The following is a 15,327-nucleotide window of genomic DNA, read 5'->3' on the forward strand; positions in this document are numbered from 1 at the left end:
CCACCTCTGGAAAGGTGTCCAGCCCACTAGCATCGTACAGGGACTGCCTCAGGTCCTCAAATTGGCTATGGCCTGAGAGAATCTCGTCTGGCACCACATTAGGAACCATGCCATCATCAGAGCCCTCATCCACCTCTGAAATAAACTCAAGATGGCGGTAAGAAGGCATAGAATATGAACCAAGGCCATGCTTGACCTTGACCAGAGCCTTTCTAGGGGGTTCCACCGAGCCTCGGGGTACCCCTGTCGACAGCCTCGAAAGGCGCCGAGGGCATCGAGTGAATCGGCTTGGACACAGGCCTCGAGGCCAGAGCCCAGAGTGTGTCCTTCGACAGCGCCAACGACTTCTTCGGAGGCAGGGCCTCGAAACAGTCCATCGACGACCTCAGCGTCGACGTCTTCCTCGAAGACATCACAGGTTCTCACGGTCTGGAGCGCTTCGAGGACCGGGACCTGGACCGGGCATGACGAGAACGATTCCCCTTGTCCAAGCGGGACCTCTCCCGCGAATCGTGCAGATCACCGAGCCCAAAGGCGTGCGAGCGGTGTCTCGACCGACCCCACTCGGAGGCACGGACGGACCGGTGCCCTGCGATTCGAGAATCGCTAACATTTTCTTCCCAAAGGAAGTCCATTCCTCCGGCGTCGCATGCTTGGAAGGGTAAGCAACCCGCCGATGGACGAGTCCTCGGAAGAGGACGGGGAAGGCGACCGATGACAGCGCTTCCGGGAGTAACTCGAACAGGCAGAGGAGTGGCGGGACCGACTCCGAGACCGACTGGACTTCAGAAGATGAGGCGAATAGTCCATCGAAAGCCCCGCAGACCTCGACTTCCGTGGCTTAGACACCTTACCTACCGATAACGTCTTGCGCTCCCGCAAGGCTTTAGACGCGAGCGACTGGCAGGCGACACAGTCATCCGTGTCATGGGCCTCCCCGAGGCACCAGAGGCAGGCGTCGTGCAAGTCCGTAACCGACATCTTGGACCCACAGTCCACGCACTTCTTAAGGCCCGGACGCGGTGTGGAAGACGAGGTAGACATCTTCACGAAGAAAGACTTCACAAAACAAAACAAGTTTGAAGAACCGAGAAAGAACTCCAAAGAGTCGAGGCGTGTCGAGATCTCCGAAGCGAACACGTTCGCGGAAAAAACAGAACTGAGGCTACGGGCGTTGTGCGCCCTACTTATAACATCCAGTGACGTCGGCTATCGGAGGAGGTCCTCGAGGGTGGCGTATCGACGTCATCGACGCAGGACGCAGAAAGATTTTCCGAAGCAGCACAGCTGTGGTGATTACTGTCAGATATGGAATACGTCCGAGGACCCAATCCCCCTCGAAATATCTGTTTCAGCCATATCTCTCTAATTTGTAGGGATCTCGCTAGATTTGGGACCTGTTCCCACAGCTTAATCCACTCTGATTCCGCTATTGGGTGCCCTGTGGCCTTTTCCCACATATCCATATATGTTCTTGTAGGGGGGGGGGCTTCACCGTCCTTTATGTGCTTGTAAATTAGCTAGACCACTCTCCTGTCCCTCGGGTCTGTGTTTAGATACTTCTCAAAAGGTGTTAGTCGTCGAGTCCCTGCTACTTTCATGGAGGGATGAATGAGCCAGTGTTGCAGCTGTGTGTATCTATACCTCTGTTTCCCCCAAGCCAAAGACCGCCTTGCATTGTTCGAAGGATTTAATCTGGTCATCCTCGAACATGTCTCTCTCTCACATCCCCCTTGTTGCCAGGCCTCATATGCGTGTGTGTTGTGCCACGGAGTACATTTAGGGTTGTTCAACAGAGGTGTGTATGGTGAAGGGTAGGAGGTGATGTTTGAGGTTTTTACCACGCTGTCCCATGCTTCTCCCACCGTTGATAGTATTGCGCTGGCGTACATTTGCACCGGTCTATCTACCTCGGGTTTCCATAAGATCTCCTCCAGCAGGGCCCCTGCTACCGCCCTATCCATGGGTCTCCATATGTTCCCCCTGTCCTCCTTTTGCCAGTCTCTAATGACCCTCGTTTGGGCGGCCGTGTAGTAGGCCCTGAAATCTGGTATCCCCATTCACCTTCGCGAATTTGGGGTTCTCATTACTTTGGCGGGTACTCTCAGGGGTTTATTATTCCAGATGAATCGGTTTGTAATTCTGTAGAGGGCTCTAAAAAAGGCCAAGGGGATGCAGATCGGGAGAGTGGTGAAAAAAAAATAAAAAATAGAGCAGCTGGGGGGAGTACGACCATTTTTAGAACGTTTATGCGCCCCATCCAGGATATTGTCAGCAGACCCCAGCAACCATTTTGTTTTTAAGTTTCTCCAGTAGGGGTGGATAGTTTACCTGGTATAGCTCCCCCACCTTTTTGACCAATTTTACCCCTAGGTACGTTATAGAGTCCTCCACCCATCTATACCAGTAGCTCTGAGATTTTGTTCGGCCTTGGTCATGAGTGTAAGGCTGAGGATTTCCGATTTACTTTTGTTCACTTTCAAACCGTCCACTGCTCGGAACTGGAGGAGTTCTGTTTCTAGTGCCCTCAGGGAGGCTGCTGGTTGGGAGACCGTCATAAGCATGTAGTCCGCAAAAGCGGCCACTTTATGGGTGCACCCCCCAATGGGTATCCCTGAAATGTCTGTTGGTTCTTATAGCTTGTAGGAAGGGTTCTAGGTGCAAGGCATAAAGTATGGGAGACAGAGGGCAGCCTTGCTTCGTACCCTCCTGACCTCCACTGGGTCCGAGATCTGCCCATTAAGAGAGCACCTGAGGAGCGGTTGTTGGTAATTGGTGCCAACTCACGCCAATTATTTGGGGCCGAATCCAATCCTGCGCATGGTTGCAAAGAGGAATCCCCACTCCACCCAGTCGAAAGCTTTTTCGGCGTCCAACGCAACCAGTAGAGCGGGGATTCCTCTCTTTTGGGACTTCTTTATTAGATGTGCTATTCTTCTGACGTTGTCCCATGTGTGTCTGCCTCTGATGAAGCCAGATTGGTCGGCTTGGACTAGGTTGGGGACGATCCGGTCTAATCTGTTGGTCATCATTTTTGTATGGATTTTTGCATCCACATTTATTAGGGCGATGGGGCGATACGACCCGCATTCGGTGGGGTCCTTGCCTTTTTTGGGTATTAAGATGACCTTTGCCTCTTCCATTTTTTTTGGAAGGGCTTTTTAGATGCTAACCTGGCTGAATAGCTTCGCAAAATGTGGAATTAGAAATTCTTTGCAGGTTTTATAATAGTCGGCCACAGAGCTGTCTGGGCCCGGGAATTTATTTGTGCGGAGAGAGTTAATTGCTGCCGTAACCTCATCTTTCGTGATCTCCCCTTATAGGGATTCCTTCTCCTTTAGATATTTGTTGCAACTCGATTTGTTTAAATAGGCCTCTTGTCTTGTTGGTGAAGGGTTATTTGAGCTGTATAACTTGGTGTAGAATTTACTAAAAAAACTCTATGTCCTTGTTATTCATGGTGGTCATGCCTCTCTCCACTTTAATTTTCAAGATTGTTTTATCCTTCTCCTCCCTCCTCAGCATTCTGGCCAGGAGGCAGTCCGACCCATTAGTCTTGATATAATACTTTTGCCTAAGGCGCAATAGATTGTGTTCAGCCACCCTTGTCTGAATGAGGTCCAGCTGCCCTTGTAGCGTCCTATATTCCCTTTTTATGGCTGGCGTCTCTGCTGAGCCCATTTTAGCCATTACTGCTTTCAGCTTCCCTTCTAGTTGCTCTTCTTGCAGCCTCATCTCCCTTTCCCTTCCTGCGTTTATAGCTACGATCCTCCCTCTTAGCGTAGCCTTAAGGGCATCCCACCATGTCTGCAGGGAGGTATACTCCACTTTGTTATGCTCTTCGAATGCTTCTGCTTCTTCTGCCACTTCCCGGACTAATGTTACATCTTTAAAGAGCAGGATCGGGTAGCGCCACCTCCACAAGCCCGATGGGGTACTGTTCCTTTGTAATGCTAGTGGGGTATGGTCTGAAAGTATAATGGCTCCTAGCGTAATGTCATTTACACTCCCGAGCAGGGCTCCGGAGAGCAAGATATAGTCGATCCTTGAGTGTGACCGATGCGCATGAGAGTAGAAGGTATAACCCACCTTGTCCCCCTCGATTTCCTTCCATGTGTCGACCAGTGCCAGCTCCTGAGGTTTCTGCTTGAGGTCCCCGGAGGGGCGCTCCAGGGATCGGTGGGGGAACCTACTCCTATACGTTGGCGGGTCCCAGGCAAGGTTGAAGTCCCCCATCAGTATAATGTGGGTGTTAGCAAACCTCTCAAGGCAGGCAAGTGTTTTTTGGATGAAGGCATCTTGGCCCGTATTGGGAGCATAACGTGTCGCCACTGTGTAGGCCTCCCCATCCCATCCCCTCCAGCTCTATTGCCAAGTATCTCCCCTGTTCATCAGTTTCCTTACCCTTAATAGCTAAGTCGAGCCCATCCTTCAGTGCTAGCAACACTCCCCCTTTCTTGTCCAATTGGGTGGCCTGTACTATTCTTCTGTAACCCCAGAATTGTATTCTGTGCGTCTCCCTGGTGCAAATGAGAGTTTCTTGCAGCGGGATTATGTGTGGTTGTTCCTGTCTAAGGTATCTTTCCACCTTCTTCCTTTTGATAGGTGAGTTTAACCCATTAACATTCATAGATATGATTTTCAATTTTACGGCGCTATCCATTCTTATCCCCTCGTGTAGCAGGTGGTTGGCCATACCCATTTGTCATCTCGCGGGCAACCGTTTGGTACTTCTCCCCCCAGTGAGTGTTTGGGCCCTCTTGTTCGCGTTAACCCCAGATCCCCCTTTCCCCTTCCTCCCCCTGCCTGTCCCCATTTCCGCCCTCTCTCCCTCCCCCCTTCATACTGGGTGGGCTCAACTGGCTCTTGCCCCCCCCTCGAATTGTGAGCTTGAGAGTTGAGCTCTAGGGCAGTCCCAGGAGTGACCCATGCGTGATATCCCAATCCCATTCCAAGATCCCTCTCCACTAAGTCCCATTGTACATCATCTAGTTAACGTTTAAGCACTTGCACTTGGCTTGTGCCCTCCCCGGGTGAGCAGTCTTGGAGGTTTCACAACTCCGACATCAGCCTTCAGTGTCGCCTCGGAGGGCTTTCTCCGCCGCCCGTTTCTTGGTTGGCCGATGGTTTCTTGTAGTTGGTCTGCTTTTCCCCCTTCTTTGCTCCATTGTGTTTCACTGTGGACCATTCCCACAGTCTGCGGGTGGTTGCATGATTGGTTGACTGCTGGAGCGACCAATGGTCTTCCTCTTCAAATCCCAACAGACTCCTTCCCTCTTCACAGGTCTTAACTTTGTGCTGCTTCCCCTGCCAGTGGAAGGTCAGCCCAAAAGGATGTGACCATCTGTATCTGATTTGTTATGATCTTAAATAGTCCAGCACTGGGCCCTTCCGCCTCCTTTTGATGAGGGTTATTTGTGACAGGTCTTGGTACAGGAATATTTCCACTCCGTTGAAAGTGATTTGTTTTGCATCTCTTGCCTTGGCCAGGATTTGTTCATTGATGGTGTAGCTGTGGAAGGGCGCAAGGACGTCGCTTGGTCTCGCACCCAGTTCTAACCTTTGCAGGCCCGCCCTGTGGATCCTGTCAAATTGGATCTCTGCTCCTGCTTCCAAGTCCAACAGGTCGGCAAAAATGCTCAAGGACCTGCGTTAGATCTTGGTCTTGCGTCTCATGTAGGCACTTGACTCAGTTGATGGCTCTCCTGGATCAATTTTTCAGGTCTTCGGCTTGCAGCTCAAGGTTGGGCTGGCCGCTGCCAGAGATTCCAGGAGTGTCGGCTTTCCTCGTGTCTTGAGAGCTCCTTACGGCGCGCTCGTTAGTGTCCACTCTTTCCTCTATTTTTTAATGTCTCTTATTTCTTGTATACCCTCCGTCAAATCTTCCCTCAGCGTGTTCATTTGTTTCTGACCTGGCGCTGTGATTTTTTCCCCACAATCTCTCACTGGAAGAGCTTGAGGGAGGCTTGGGTTACTGGTCTATCCCGGTCCTCTTGAGAGGAGCTTGTGTCTTGTTCTGCGGACCAGTCGGTCACGGTTTGGCCCGCAGCTTGGTCAGTTTCTTTGGCCCATATTTTTGTTGTCATTTTTAAAGCCAACGGGGTCTCCTTGTTCCTGTTTGACATTGTGGACCTGAGTTGTAGTTGTAACGACTCAGCCTGTATCCTGCCTTGCTAACCCCAGCTTGACCTGGTGTCGATTGTCAGCCTGTGTCTTATTGGGTCGGGCCCTTGGGTGTTTGAGCTCCCTCCTGCTAGTTTGTTTGGGCTTTCTCCCCTGCAGGGTTCCTTATGGTTGTGCCACCCGCTGTGCTTTGGGGGAGTTTCCCGGCGTCTCTTCTGGGATGTCCGGAGTCATGTGCTTGTGTTTTGGAAGCTTTCTGTTCCGGCTGGGCTCATTGGGGCTTGAGGGAGAGCTTGTCTAGTTGGCACGTGGATGTATTTCTTGGGTCTCCTTAATTAGGGGGTGTTGGGTGTTGCTCCCATGTCTGGTCCTTGTGCCTCTCTTTGCTGGGTGGCCCGGCCCGAGTCCGGACTGGGTAGGAGAGCTCCGGAGTCAGATGTGAGCGTCTTCGGACGGGGGGCCAGGGGTCCTTCCTTGGGCCCTTTGTATTCCTTCTGCTCGTGTCTGAGGAACTGGTGGGCCGATTCGGTGTTCCCCCTTCCTACTGCATCCACGTCTGAGTTTTTTGATCTTGGTGGCGCCGGCTGGGCTGGTCTAGCCCTCCCTGCACATCTGCGCCGCCCGCGGTGCCTCGATCCTCTTCCAGTACCCCACCAGCAAACCAATCCGGCAGGAAGCTCTGCCCCAGGGGGTTTGGGGGAGGGGAGAATCGCGTTGGTGGGGTTGCTACCCTGTCCCTGCAGAGCAGTCGAGTGTTCCATTGTGTCCTCCCCCCCCCTCTTGTTGAGAGCCCACCACTTCCGGTCAGCCGAGGGGGTTCGAGTAATCTTGTGGGGTTGGGCAGCTGGTCCCCGGCATTTGCCACAGGGGAGGGGGACTCTTGTGCCACTAACTGCAGTCTACTCATACTGGGCTGTCGGGTGCCTGGCGGTCTCCCTTGCCTGGCTATCTTGTGGTGGGCCCCGTGGCAAGCGATTGCTCCAGACCCTTTTCCCACCTGGATTGGCCACCAGCTCCTGGCCTACGGAAGATAACCTGTTGGGGTACGAGGGGGCACCCACCTTTTTTGGCACGTCTGGTAGAGGGGCCATGAGGGTCGCGGTCCAATATTCTACCTACGACGCCGCCCTGGTCAGTGGTTCTGCCGTTTCCCTCTAGGCGAACCGCAGCGGTTGGGGGTGGCTGTTAGGGCTTCCAGCCGGCTTGTCATTCTGCCCTTCCGTTACACCCGTCTCCGGGGCCTGACTGAGAGGGAGCGGGGGGTGATTGGGCGCTGGTATTGGGTGCCGGCAGTGTCCCTCGGTGCACCTTCGCTTTACTGGGGCAGGCTCTGCCCTGGCGGGCAGCAACCCACTCCCCTGCCGATTGTGTGTCGGCCTGCGCTGGTCCACTTACCGGTGGTCTTGCCCGATGTCACAGTCGCATGTCGGCTGCTGGTTTCCATGCTTATTTCTCTCGCAGAGCCGGGAGCTTGGAGCCACAGTGTTAGCAGTGCAAGGACAGCCAGCCAGCCAATTAGGACTAGTTGCATTCAGGCATTCCTAGAGACAAAGGACAGGGGAGTTTCGGGACACTCCCTCACATCCTGTACTTCCAGCCACACTGGAGCCAGAGGCAGGCATCAGGGCTGAAGCCTGCCAAAGGCAAGATAAACAAAGGGCTCAAACCTGTCTCAACGCACAGAGTAAACCCAAAGAAAGACCTCACAAACAGAAAATGGCAAAAAAAGAAGAAATGAGCCATTTTGACAAAATGGTCAAGCATGGGTGCTGTACTGCAGCTGAGGGTTCAGCCTGCAGTAGAAACGCACGATGGTAGGAGAAATTACCACTGTCACAAGCCTTTTAAAGTAGACAGGGTAACATAATGTTGCATGAGAATGAAGGCTATGGGGCAACTAGGTAACCCCCAGCACTGCACATAAGATGGTGTGTGCTGGACCTACAAAGAGAAAAGGTCATTAAAGTCAATTTCACTTTACTATTCTTGGGAACTGTAATTCACACAAGAAAAGGTATTTAAATCTTATGAGAAATCTAAAAGGATTTCTCTGTGGCACTGCACTGAACGTGCTCTGTGTCACCATACAAAAAGCAGATGCCTATGGAGTTTGGCAGACTCCAAAAACAGTGAAAACACCCAATCCAAATCCGGTCAAAAACATGTGAGTGAAAAAAAGGTCTCACTCACCCCACAGTTAAAATGAAAACTTCCCAAGTCCATCAAAAGAGCTGCGGTCTCTAAGGTTTAAGGGAATTAGCACAAAAGAACAAGTAACTTACCCCTGGTAAGGTTTTCAACTGGAAATTCCTTCCATGTATTCCTCATCTTTGACACGTGTTGTCCAGCTTCGGAAAACAGATTTCTGCAGAGGGTGGTGTGCGTCAATGGTGTCAAGTGGATGTCCCCCGAAGGCCTCCGTCGAGGGTTATGTCATCGAAGGGCATATATAGCACACACAGCGCCCCTTAGCCTCAGTTCTGTTTTTCCTCCACATACAGCAGAGATACCGGTAAAACACAGGAGTCACTGTACTCAGCCTTGATGGAACAGAAGTTGTAATAGCACGGGAAATTCTACTGAGGGGTAGGATGGGAGGGCGATGAGTAATACGTGGGAGGAACATCCAGTCGAAAGAACATTACCAGGGGTAAGTAACTTGTTCTTCGATTGGACTCTGTCCTCCTACATATTCCTCATCTTTGACAGACTCTCAAAGCAGTATTAGGTTTGGAGGAGGGAGTAGAATTATAATGTATACATTTACATGGACAGAGTGAAGGACTGCCTTGACAAAGGTACCATCCTGGCCAAAGGAGGAATCCAGGCAATAAAGTTTAGTGAAGGTGTGAATGGAAGACCACATAGCCGCTTCACAAATGTTTCTAATTGGTACGCCCCTTCAAAGGGCTTTAGCTGTAGCCATGCCCCTGGCGGAATGAGCTCTTAAACCTTCAGGCGGGTTTTCCAGCCAGCCTGTAACATTCGGATATAGCTAGAATGATCCACCTAGATAAGGTCTGCTTGATAATAGCCTGACCTAGCTTGTGTCCTCTATACCCAATGAAGAGTTGGTCATCAATTTGTAACTTAGACATTCTAGAGATGTAAAAGCTTAACCCTCTTCTAGGGTCTAATCTATGTAGTCTTTCCTCCTCCTTACTAGGATGTGGTGGGGGATAGAATGAAGGTAGAACAATGTTCTGACCTAAGTGAAAATCAGAAATGATTTTGAGCAAAAAAGAAGGCTTGACCTTCAAAACATCGCAATCTTTATGGAAGATGGTAAAGGTGGTTTGGATGAAAGTGCCTGCAACTCGCTCACTCTACAGACTGATCTTAGAGCTACCAATAGGATGGTTTTAAAGGTTAATAACCTTAGAGGACATATGTGCAAGGTTTCAAAGGGTTCACACATGTTTTATTTTATTTCATATACATATAGCCGAGTGGCTTTGCATATACAACATATAAACAGACATGAAATTTATCAAATATACATTAAAGTGTAAGACTAATCAATGGTATAAAAAAAAAAATCACAGAAAAATTGATCACCATTAAAACAACCAGAACAGTTTAAATCAGGTGGCATTACGAAGCACAAACTTATAAGCTAAATATAAAAAGTAAAATAACAGGGCATGATTAAAAAATATTAAAAACATTAAAAAACAGCCCACTAATACCTGATCAATGTTGCTCTCAATGACAGATTGAAGAGAATGACTAAGGAGAATTACTTCAGCAAGATACCATATCATTGATCTCAACCGATTTCCAGTAAAGTTTAACTAAATAAAGATCAGATTGTGGTCACATCTCTTCATAAAAACCGACCAAATTAATAGACTGCAATCACAATGTGCAACGCTACGGTACGAATTTAGGTAACATCGTAGCTGATGGAGACTTCCACAAGTTGTCAACAGATGTTCAATGGTTTCAAGCTCATTACTGCCACAAACTACAGAATCCAATAAATTAGGAATTTTAAAACCAGATTTGGGTCGCAAAACAGAACTGGGATTGGAGATGGAGGGAACACGTTAGTGAGCCCTTTCAGAAATATAGTCGCCAGTGGAATTTTGATATAGGAACATTCCTCTGACAAGCGCTTGAAAATGGACAGCGCCGCCAAGTAGCCTTTAATGGTACCAATCTGGAGCCCCATATTAGCCAAGGATAGAAGGAAGGATAAAACATCTGGTCTTTTATATTAAAAAAAGGGTCTACTTTCTATTCCTTGAACCAGTTGGACAATTTATTACAACGGCAACGGTACAAAGACTTAGATGCAGGCCTTCTTGCTGAAAGCAACACCCATTACATCATCCAAGGGGGCCCCAATTCTATCTCAGCCTTTCAGAAACCAAGCATGAAGGTTGAGAGTTTTGACCTCTGGATGTGAAACCCGACCCTCTTGCGAGAAACAGTCCTCTCTTTGTGGAAGACGCATCAGAGGACAGATGGACATGTCCAGAAGGTCCGGGTACCACGTCCTCCTGGCACAATCCGGGCAATTAGAAACATGCGTTTCCCGAACCTTCTCAACCTCCCGATTACATTAGGAATGACGGGGACTAGAGGAAACACATACATAAGTGGAAGCTCCCAGTCCACTACAAACATCTTCTGGAGGTCCTCTTGGGGCAATTCCCTGGAGCAATATCTTTCGCCTCTCCGGTTGACCTCAGTCGCGAATAGTTCTATTTGAGGGGTTCCCCAAAGGGTGAAGATCCCTTGAAGGACTTCCTGAGCTAGTTCCCACTCGTAGGAGACTGCTCTGCCTGCTCAGAGTGTCCGCCGCCGTGTCCGCCTCTCCAGCTAGGTAAACTGCGAATAGGGAGATTCCTTCTTCAATCGCCCAGAACCAGAGCTGCATTGCTTCTCTGCACAGTGGTAGTGACCCTACATATCTTGCCTTGTTGAGGTAGTACATGGCCTGTACGTCATTATCAGGACATTTTTTCCCCATACAGAGGGCAGAAGGGCCTTCAGCGCTAGTCTGATTACACTCTGCGTCAAAAGGTTGATGTGTAGTTTGGACTCCCATGGAGACCAATGACTGCTGACTGTCGGTCTTTGGAGTGGGCTCGACACCCCGTGAGTGAGGCATACGTCACTTCTCTAATATCCGGCCATGGTTGCCAAAAGGGCTCTCCCTTCAGAATATTGTCCTCACAGGCCCACCACAGAAGATCCTGCGAGACCGTGGTTGGAATCTGAGGTCGGTCCGCCACCTTTCCTGAGAACTCCGACCATTGTGTTCTTAGAGCGCATTGAAGGGATCTCATACTCAGGCACCAGAAAAATGTAGGATGCCGTGAGGCCGAGCAACCTCAGAAAGTAGGTAGACTGTGGGCATTCTGAAATGTGGTCACTATCTGAATGTGTTGAGCACTCACCTCGGGTAGCGAGCTCTTTCCCCAAGGATGAATCTAGCACAGCTTTGATGTACTAGAGCTTTTGGGAAGGTATCATATGGGACTTCTTGTAATTGAGGGAAAAGCCCAGTCTGTGCAGAGTGTGGCAGGTGACGTTGAGATGATGCAGGACTTGTTTGGGAGAACGCACCCTGATCAGCCAATCGTCCGGGTAGGGGTAGACGTGAATCTCCCCCCCACTCCTCTCCTGAGACTTGCTGCAACTACCGCCGTCAGTTTGGTGAAAACCCTCGGGCGGAGGTCAGCCCGAATGGCAGAACTCTAAATCGATAATTAAAACCGCCAACTGCGAACCTCAGGTATTTTCTGTGCTCGAGATGGATTGGCACATAAAAATAAGCATCCTGAAGGTCCAATGACAACAACCAATCCTGGAGTTGGAGGGCCTGAAGGATCTGAGAAAGTGTGACCATCCTGAACTTGTCCTTCCTGAGGAACTTGTTCAAGTATCTCAAGTCCAAGATGGGTCTCAGTCCTCCGTTCTTCTTGGGTATCAATATGGAGAGTACCATCCCTTGTTCCCCTAAGCTTCAGGCACTGGTTCGGGAGCACCTTTCTCTACCAGGGTCAATATTTCCTGCACAAGGAGCAGTTCCGGAATCCTCAAGGAGCGGTTCCCCGGAGGTCTTTTTATAAAAGGAAGGCAGTAACTGTGGACTGCGATTTCAAATGGCCAAGCATCCAAAGTAATGTCTCAACATTCTTCCAGATGCTGAGACAGTCTGCCCCCCACTGGTTAACTGACTCAAGACCTCAGAGTGGTTTTGTGGCGGCTGCTGAAGAGGCCGATGGTAAGGAGGCCGTTGCTTGAGCTGGCTTTGCACCTCTACCTCGTCCACCACGAGGAAATCTTCTCTGGCCTCTTTGACTGGCCATTCCTCTCGCCCTTCCAACTGAGGAGTAGTAGCGAAAAGATCTACCCCTCCAAGGTTGCCCACTAGGACGAAAAGGCTGAGGTTGCTTAACTTATTGCCAAAAAGGTGAGACCTGTCAAAAGTCATGTTGAGAAGCCTGGATTGGACATCAGGTGCAAAACCCGACTTTCTCACCCACGCAAATCTGCACATAACAGTGGTGGTAGCTATGGATCTGCTGATGCCATCTGCAGAATCCAATCCTGATTGAAGGGATTCGCACATGGCCTCTTTGCCATCCTGAATAGCTAAGAAGTTGTACCCTTTCATCCCCTTCGGGAATGTGCTCAGCCGCCATGGAAATACAATCCCATAGAATACACTAAAACATTGCAAGGGTACAAGTGGAGTTATCAGATTTTAGTGCTATGCTCTCTGCCGAAAATATTTTCTTCGCCCATCCATCTACGCGCTTGTGGTCACCATCAGGAGGGATGTTTGGGTATGTGGCTTGTTTGGAAGCAGCCGTAGCTGTCTGCACCACCAGACTCTCCGTAGTAGGGTGTTTCAACAGGTATTCGGGGTCACTACAGCAAGGGCAGTATTTTTCGTCAAGTTCTCATCAACTGCCGGATTGGATTCCAGAGTCTCCCAGTTCCTAGCCACCCTTTTCTGCAATGCCATAGGAAAGGTAAAATGGGATCAGATTGTGGACCCTTGTCCAAAATATCAGTGAGGTTGTCTTGCTCATAAGGTAATGGTGGACTACTCCATCCCATGCATTCAACCACTTTCGACATGAGCTGCCTGTATGATGCGTCCACATGTTCCCCTGGTTCTGGTTTTCCAAACTCAATTTGGGTGAGTTTGCAAGTTGTCATACAGGTCATTCATTCTGGACTCTTCAGAGAAACTCTGGTACATTAGGTGTACCGTACTACAAGCCAAATGGGGCTTCATCATCCTCAGAACGATTCCTCTACTTCAAAGAATTAAGTGAGAGATTTAAAGAAGTCCTTTTTGGAGAAGTGGAGCATATAGTAGTAGTAGGCTTTGACGTCGAAGTTGTCAACACTTTGTTTATCGGCGCCTTGGGTCTCATATGATCCTTGTATGGTATATCGGATCGAGGCCTCAAAGGATCTCGATGTGGATCAGGCCTTTTTACCGTGCTCAAGGCAGCGCAGGATTTCGGACGAGACCTTTCCTTTCCGGTTTCCTTAGAAGGTTTGGTAGGAGCATGGCTTTGTTTTTCGAAAATCTAATATTTCAGCCCTGAAGGCTTCCCATTCAGCGGGGTGGATTTTTGTGTAGGGCAATCAACCCTTTCAGAGGGAACGTCAGACCTCCGATGCCTTCTCTTAGATTTCTTTTGAAAATGAAGAAGAGTGATGTGAACCACTCCTCAACCTAGATTGATTGACCTTTTTCCTCCGAGGAGAGTTGCCTCTCAACTTGTCGGTCGAAGGTTTAGCATGTAGGGAAGGTGATTTTTGAGGGAGTTTTCCTACCTTAAGTTTCCCCTATCGTTCCCTCAAGATTTTTCCCCAGTCATGGATTGGTATTTGGAACAGCCGGAGGTATCGTGGCCCTCCCCAAGGCAACACAAACAGATACGGTGCTGGTCAGTGAGTGACATTTTTGAGCCACAATCCCGGCACAGTAATTGACAGTAATTTATAGACAGTATAAGTAGACAGTAATTTATAACAAAAACGTCACAAGATGAGGCGCGCTGAATTTCGCTGGAAGCTATCGCTGTTGCAGCAAAACAGAACTGAGGGCAACGGGTGATATATATGCCCTTCGATGACCTCACCCTTGACGGAGGCCTTCGAGGGACAGGCGCCAATGACGCACAGCACCCTCTGCCGAAAAAGAAAATGCTGAAGCAGCTGAAGCTGGGCAACAATTGTCAAAGATAAAAAATGCATGCAAGGACACAAACCATTCGAAATGTGAATTCTCCTCAACAGAAGGCCACCAAGCTTGGTTCCTTGTGTAAATCACTGGCTGGTGGTAGCTTAGTTTCATTTTAGAAAGATGGATGCTGCTGCTCTGTGTTCAGGGATGTTAGGAAAGGGTCTTTTTTGCAGCAATTCCTCCATTGGCATCAATGGAACCACCCACAGTTTTTATATTGTGGATTCCGGTTTTGACATTTTTTCCTTTCCTAGCTTAAGTCATCTGTTTTGGGAGCACTGGTCAGTCCTCAAGGATAACCGTGCAGGGGACCAGACTCCCTTTACAACATGCCTTGTTGGTTTTAGGCTGTACACATCACCTTAACAATAAGTGCTGCACTTTGTATCCCTTTTATTAATATTTTGGCTACTTTCATGTGTCCAAGACAGGCTGGTGGCAGCAGATATTTTGCAACCGTGTTTTTCATGTGTGCACTTTTGCATGTTTTTCTCATTGTCCTTTGGCCCTCTTTCTTAGGTCAGAAAATACCATACAGGAAAAGTCCTTTCCAAGGCAAAGCGAAAGCGTGTGCATTTAGTCAGATGTAGTATCTAGGAAGATCTGGACCCAATCACCATTCAGACCAGGGGGATGTCTGTTGCTGAGAAGCTGCAAGGCGAGGGGCTGTCTAGGAATGGTGCAGAACCTAATCATATAGGGCCTGGTGTGTGGCCCTGCATCAAAGCAATGATTAAAAAAAGGACCTCTGCAGCCATATTTCAAATTGTTGTTGGAGCCAAGAAGACTACAAAGAGTTTCAGCCAGCTGAAGACCTATGGGTGGCTGTTGAAGACTTCCAGCATTGCCTTCAGCCAAGTCCTGAGGAAGCCCCTTCATCGGTGCTTTGATCCATGGCCTTGTGGGACCAAGCAGATCCAGTGTCCCGAGATCATCCATTGGGTTGACCAGATCAATCCAGCACCCCTGCTGTGCATGTG

At 49.3% G+C, this 15,327-nt stretch overlaps 1 protein-coding gene across 1 annotated transcript in view; it reads right to left on the reverse strand.

Annotated features, from left to right (window-relative positions):
- The window catches only part of CBL (Cbl proto-oncogene), a 964,911-nt gene that overhangs the window by 331,197 nt on the left and 618,387 nt on the right, over window positions 1–15,327 (reverse strand). The window lies entirely within an intron of this gene.

This window comes from Ambystoma mexicanum, chromosome 9 (genome assembly GCF_040938575.1).
Source record: "Ambystoma mexicanum isolate Mex_15411 chromosome 9, UKY_AmexF1_1, whole genome shotgun sequence".
NCBI lineage: Eukaryota > Metazoa > Chordata > Amphibia > Caudata > Ambystomatidae > Ambystoma > Ambystoma mexicanum.